Here is a 7,505-nt window from a genome sequence, read left to right as displayed (position 1 = left end):
ATTAAAAAAAAACCTTTGTTCCACATTATGGGAAAAATACATTTCAAAACATGTGTGATTTGAATAGTCTCCCTATGCAAAATAAAGGAAAAGTCACATCCTACAGCATGTAAAAATAACATCTGTGCAAACTCTCCAGACACTTCTTATTCCAAAGGAAAGAGTGCTACAATTCCATTAACAGATGAAAGGATACAAATTAGATGTGTCTGGTCAGCTCACATTTCACTTGGTCTTGTTTACTCAGAGCAGCCAGCTGTGTGTGCCTGCCTTCTCTAACACCAGACTCTTTCAACACACCTTCCACCTGTAGGTGAGGCTCAAGGAAGATACTGTCCTTCTGAAGGCCCCTGCCCTTTCTGGTAAGGCATCAGGTCTTCTGTAGACACTGCAGAGCCTCCAACATGTGCTGAACAGGAACACAGACAGGAGGAGCAGGGAGGACAGTTAGGAAACCCAAGCTGCAAGTGATGAACACTCTGACTTAAGCCAAGCACAGACAGGCTAAGAATGCAGGAGAGAATGAGAAATTGGTGATTCATTCTGTTTGGCTTTGTGGTTGGGAATATTTCAGAAAGGTAAAAACAAAACAAACAAGCAAGCAAGCAAAGCTATACTTGTGAGTTGTGACAGGAAGCACCAGTCAGAGCAGGGGTTGTGGGTGTAAGATAAGGGCATCTCAGGAGAGAAGCACACCACCTAAGGCAGTGGCCAGAGGGCACGCGGCTCAGTCAGGGGACAGGAAGCAGGCAAAGCATCTTAGGTAAGAAACACACTTGGGAAATCTAAACCCGAGAGCCCTTCCCAAGAACAGAAAGAGCAGCAGCCACATGGACTCTACAGTGTCTGTGCTAGTGTTTGCTCTTTTAAAAACATTAAAATGATTATCTACTTAGTGTTCACATAAGTGTGTGTGTGTGTGTGTGTGTGTGTGTGTGTGTGCAAACCGCACAAGTGGGAACATGTAGAGATCAAAGAAAAACTTGGGGGAGTCAGTTTTCTTTAACCATGTGGAATCTGGTGATTGAACTCAGGTTTCCATGCCTTTACCTGCTGAGCCATCTTGTTAGCCCCCTGTATATATTCTATATACAGTATTCATTTTTAAAAACAACAGAAGTTGGGCAGAGCAGCACCCACTCATAATCCCACCACTTGGGAGACTGAGGCAAGTACAAAGCCAGCCTGGACTACACCCGGAGACCACATCTCAAACACACCTACACTAACAAATAAAAACAAACAACAGCATTCTAAGAGATTTAACAAAAATGTCATGGCTTGGGAGTAGGATTCTGGCAAGACAGCTTGATCCAAACTCAGATAAACCATTCCTCTGAAGACTAGTAAAATAATAGTGCTCGTGACCCTCCCTCCTTCAGTACCAAAACAGCAAATACTTCCTGTGATGTGCCAAATGAAGGGAAGCAATACTACTAGCTCAGAATTCCTACAGCCTCTGTTTCCCACCTAGTTTACAAGAAAATTCACTTATCTTTTGCTCTAGATAGTGCTTACTCTAATTTTTCTTTTCCTCAAGAAAATATATGGTACTGTGAGCCTCCCACATGATGACTAAGAAAACACTTAGCTTAAGACTATTATGTTCTAGCTGTTCCCTAAGTCTCTAAATATCTTCAGTTCTTTATTTTCATTTTATCGCAAAATCTTTTCATGAGAAAAATTAACATAATAACAACTACATTATGTACACCCACGAAACATGTCTTTGCTGCCGCAAAATAAATGCTCACTCAAAACTGAATTTAGCACAAGTAGTTAGGGAAGCAGAGCCAGAGTAGGCCTGGGGGGAGGGATCAAGTCTTTGCTGGTCACTGAGCAGACTCAAGACCTTACTAAGTCTTTGTCTGTCAGCTGGGCCCATATAAAGATCAGTGGGCATTGTATGTGCTCCTTAAGCATTAGCTATGAATACGAAAAAACTGCAGAACCAGTCTATCATTGGCTCCAACAACAAACAACAATTACTAAAAGAGGAAAACCAAGTTCTTCCTCAATTCCACATGGTGAACAAAGTGATTCAGCAAGAGAAGTATTACACACAGTGAGCTTTGAGCAAAGGAAGGGGCCTGGCTCCACTTTCCAATCCCTACTGTTCCCCAGTCTGCCAGCCAGAGCCTTATGCACTCACTCCTCAGGCCCTTGCGAAGGGAGCTTGGTAACAGCATGATGGTGTGGAGAGGTACCTGGTGAAAGGTGCTCTGGTCACCGAGGACACACTCCAGGAAGAGTTAAACACAATCCTCACAGGACCCTGTCTAGTCTCTTACAAAAGCAAGTGAGTCCAAGAAAAGGCCTGGTCCAGAATTTCTCTGGCATACCATCTCAACATGTCACCAACTTCCTGTCCTTTCTCTGCTGCTCTGGAACCAGGGCCAAACAGATAAGATAGGGCTGTTGCTCTCAAACGTTTTCTGCCTTTATAAAGTAGTTCCAGGTATTTTGTTACAATCATAGAAAGCAGACTTCAGATAGTGTTTTTGTCTTATCTGTTAAACAGCTCAGTGAATGAAGGGCTGGAGAGATGGAGCAATGGTTAAGAAGACCTGGGTTCCATCCCAACCACTTACACGGTGGCTCACTACCATCTGGAACTCCGGGGCCTCTGATTTCCTCTTCAGGCCTCGGCACACACGGCACACATACGTAAGTGCTGGCAAACATCAGTTGCTACCAATTATGTCACATGGGAAACATCTGTAGTCCCTTTGACTCAGCAAGAGCCAGCATCTAAGAAAGCCCTCTCTTCTCATCCTCCTGGCAAGTTCCTTCTCACCACTACACCCTCCTCTGTGGAGTCTGCTCTCTGGAATCCCCCACCATCAGCTCTTGCCCTCTTCTTCACACACCTCATTTTCACAACTTCTATAAGGGATGTTCCTTTGATTATGTGTCTCATCTTTTTCTGGAAAGGGAAAGGCGGTGTCTTATTTCTTTTTAACTGTTTTGTTAATTTTTACTAAATTTGTTGACTATTTCAGACATTCTGATTATCCTCTCTTCCACCCTCTGTACCCCCCTCCCACTCTGTACCCCCACTCCTCCCTACCAGCCCCTTCCCCACATTCATGTCTTCTTGCTTCATTCTGTGACCCACTGAGTGTAACCAGGGTCGTCTGTGTTTAGAACTGCCCACTGGAGGCTGGGTGGCCCATCAGTGGTCACACAATTAAAGGCATCAGCTTGTGCAGGCCACAAGCCTTGGGGTTGGGGAATCATGCCTGCACTGATGTGTTGTGCAGGAGAGTGTTTCACAGCCCATCCCCTTATTACATGCATACTGTGCCTTCCCTTCTGCAATGTTCCCTGAGCCTTCAAGAGGGGGTGGTCTAAATGTGCAGTTTAGGGCTGAGCACTCAACTGTCCCTTATTCTCAACACCTGGAGCAGACATGTATCTCTGCATTCACTGGCATTCACTGCCAAAGTGAAGCTTCTTTGATTAAAGGGGGGAGGGGAGGAGTAGCACTTATCTGTGGCTGTAAACACAAACATTTAGAAGGCAGCCTGGAGCCATATCAGTTCTGCTAAACAACAGCAGATCCCTTCAGCCACTTTGGGAGTTTAGCAGCATATGAAGACAAAATGATCAAACCAAACCTCACAACTACCATAGGACACAGCACCTACAGCCAATGTGCCATCCAAGAGAAGCTAAAACACCTGCACAAGAATGTCTGTCTGAGTGAGTCTACTTGTAACAAGAGCAGGTACAGTTTCAGAGGGTAAGAGCATGAGCATCATGGCAAGGAGCATGGAGGTGGGTGGCGTGGCGTTGGACCAGCTGCTGAGAGCTTATATACTTATCAACAAATTGGGGGGGGGATGAAAAAATACACTAACTGGGAATAGTACAGGCTTTTGAAACCTCAAAGCCCACCCCCAGTGACATACTTCCTCCTCCAAGGCACTTCCTGATCCTTACCAAGACAGTTCCCCTAACTGGGAACCAAGAATTCAAATGTATGAGCCTATGTGGGCCAGTCTCATTCAAACCATCATATGCCAAAAGTCTCTTCTGAGACTCAAGGCGATCTCTTAACTGCAATTCCCTATGAAATCAAAAAGCAAATTACATGCTTTCAACATATGATACCACAGAATACACATTCCAAAGGGGAGGAATGGAAGCAGAGTGAGGAAATATTGAAACCCAGCAGGGCAAACCCCCAAACCCTGCTCTCTGTGTCTGATATGGAAGAGCTTAGTTGGCCCTGCCTGCCAGCCTTGCTGTCTGCACGGCACTATGCTCCCTCTCTAGGTTCTGCTTTGTTTGCAGCTTTCTGTTTTTGCAATTCTGGGAGTCTCTCCTGTTTCTGTTTCCCAACTCCTAGTCTGTTGTGAGATCACATGTGCTGGAAAATTCGACTGGACACTTGTAGGAAATAAGTAAGTTATTAGGAAAATGGTTTGCCCTTGCCTGGGGAAGGGAGAGTGGATGATGGGTGCAGAGTACTGGTGGCTGGCTCTTCTTTCACAAGGGCCTGTCTCTTTTCAAAAGAAACTGAAAAGAGAGTAAATGGGATGCGCCTGCTATAGGTCAGATCTTAAATGTTCCTGAAAGGCCCACATAGTAAAGCACGGGGCCTCAGCGTGTTCAAGTGAAGATGGCAGGTCCTTCACAAGGTAGGGTCTAGTACCCTGGCCCTTCCTTCCTCTGCTTCCTCACTACAGGGAAGGCATTCTACTCTGCCATGGAACTCCCACCCCCTTGGCCAGAGTGACACACAGACAGAAGTCTAACTTTGAAACTGTGCCAAAAGAATGAAGTAACTGTCTTGGGTATTTCATGATAACAGTGAACTTGACACACTGATGGAGGAGGCCTTCCTGGAAGCTTCTGGATCCTCAGCCACATAAACATACCTTGCATGCGATATATGATTTCAAATAATTTCTACTCGTAATTAACCTTTATCTTAACACACAGAACAAAGAACTACGAAGCCATCAACAATAAGTTTCCACAATTCCACATTTACAATTTCCTCAATTTTGTACACAAAACTTGTCTCCTTTCAGCAACATTGAGAAATCATTTCAAGTATCTGAAAAATCATTTTAGATTTATTCTTAAGTTGCTACTTGTCATTAGATGCAACCCTATTTAATAATCTACAAAATTAGTAAGCTGAGCGAAGATGCTAGACACACTGAAATTGAAGCCAGCTCTATGCCAGCTGGGTAAGTAGGTCATGTCAGAGCGTGTTCTTTCATTCATCACATTTATCAAGCATCCACTGTGTGATACTCTAGAATATAGGTACCCTGGAGCCCTGGCAGTTTGCTGAACAGAGGCATTCCTAACAACTCAGAATGCCACAGCCTCACTAGTATCACATGATATACAAGTGATGGGGGATATACAAGTGATGGGGATGGGAGAGAACTATGGCGTCTGGTACCTTGGTTTCATTGCTATTATCAGCCAAGGTGATACACAGGTATTTAAAGACCAGTGATACACTTCAGTATCTCCATCACAGAAGTAAGATACTACAACACTGAAAACAAAGAGAATTTTCTCAGCTGGATATAGTGATACATGCCTTTAAAACCAGCACTTGGGAGGTGGAGGCAGGTGGATCTCTGTAAGTTCAAGGCCAGCTTGGTCTATCTATATAGTAATTTCCAGCCACAGCTACACACACAGTGAAAGCCTGTCTTGAAAAGAAAAATAATAAAAAAAATAATTTTTTCTCCTGCTTTCAGTTAAGGTGCTTTGTAGGAGATGCAACTGCAACAGTGTCAAACACAGTATCAACACAGGTGATTGTAGCAGAATAAACAGATGGGTTTCCATAGTAGAATTTACCAGTGAATCTCACATTTTCCATAAAAAGTTCCAAAGCTATATAAGAACAAACTTGCTCCAACACACAAAGGAGCCAGCAGGACGACACTTCTCTGCAATCAAAGCCACACAGGAAACTCATGAAGTGGAACCAAACCCCTCAGGATGGGCTAGTGGTGGCAACGTCAGTAATAATTAAAGTTACATTAAGACTTCATTACACTAACTATGGGCAGGGTCTAAACTTAAATGCCACTGTTTTCAAGGAGACTCAAAGGCAGTGCTAAATAAAAGAACAGGCATACACTATTCAGTTTATCCCAGTTATAGCTGAACTTATAGATGGAAATTATTAGATCAAAATGGCGTTGGGCCACACTTCAAAGGCACCATGATTCCCCACAGTAAATAGCCAAGGGGCTAGGTCAGGGACCCTGCAAACCTGGTACTTGCTCTGAGTGATTTGCATGTGCCATCAGGGGGCCTTTGGATGAGTCTCAGCTCTAATGCTGGGGCAGAACACCCTCACTGTGTCACAATTCAGCATCCATGCAGACACTGATACAACATCCTTCCCAAATACACATGACTAATGCTCCATGGTTAGAAACAGAACATGTTTGCTGTCAGAGCAGAAATACAAAGGGTGTATGCACTCCCAATATATTAATTTCTCAATTTCCAGACCTAATTAAAACTCTAGATTTATGTTATTATTCCACAAAATACTACACCAATTACTTTTTTGACAACTTTTAGGTAACTTTCCCAACTAAAATATATTCAAAAGCAAAATATTTGTCTCTTACTCCCTCTTTGCTCCTCCTTCTCTCCCTCATACTTACTCCCTACTCTGTTGTGGTGGCCAGCACCTGCAGAGCCAGCACTGGAATGCTCAAAGGACAGTAAGTTCAAGGCTAGTTTAAGCTGGAAAGCTTAAAGTGCCTCAAACACCCCTTCCACCAACAAACCAACTCAGACTCACCTGGGACCTCTGATTCAGTACTGATAAAGTTTTAAAAACCTGTTTGTTTGGAAAACAAAAACAAACCAAAAACGATTTAAAAAGCCAAAATCCTCTTGCCTTTGTGAAGTTTACATTTGGGTGTAGATAAATAAGATACACGTATTGTCCTTTTTTCAATGTTGGATATAGATAGAGCGGGGGGGGGGGGGGGGGGGCACGTGTTCTTACCATCGAATATATTCCTAGCTGCTAAAGCAAGCATTCCAGAGCACACAAAGCAAGGGAAAGAGAATTCTAGGAGGGCAGTGAATTTTGAACAGGGTAGTCAGGAAGGCACTCAGTTAAACTCTCTTGAACTGAAAAACAATAAACAAAACCAAAGAAGCAGCTAGACTGTTACATGGGATCTGCCACTATTAATGTTTTACCTGCATGTATGTCTGTGCACGTACGTGTTTGGTATGCTGGTAGAGGCCAGAAGAGGGTGTTGGATTCCCTGGAACTGGAGTTACAAACTGTTGTGAGGCTGCCATGTGAGTACTGGAGGCAAACCTGGGTCCTCTGCAGGGGCAGCCAGTGCTTTTAAGTCATCTCTCCAGCCCCAGGACAATACTTTTCAAAGATAAAATTTACAAATGTCAACACAAAAGCAACCAGAGTTGAAACACTTAGGAAAAAGCACACATTGACTCACATAAATCAAAACTGTGCCTGCTCCCTACGG

This window comes from Phodopus roborovskii, unplaced genomic scaffold (genome assembly GCF_943737965.1).
Source record: "Phodopus roborovskii unplaced genomic scaffold, PHOROB, whole genome shotgun sequence".
In the NCBI taxonomy this organism is placed as follows: domain Eukaryota; kingdom Metazoa; phylum Chordata; class Mammalia; order Rodentia; family Cricetidae; genus Phodopus; species Phodopus roborovskii.
This window is presented reverse-complemented; position numbering follows the sequence as displayed.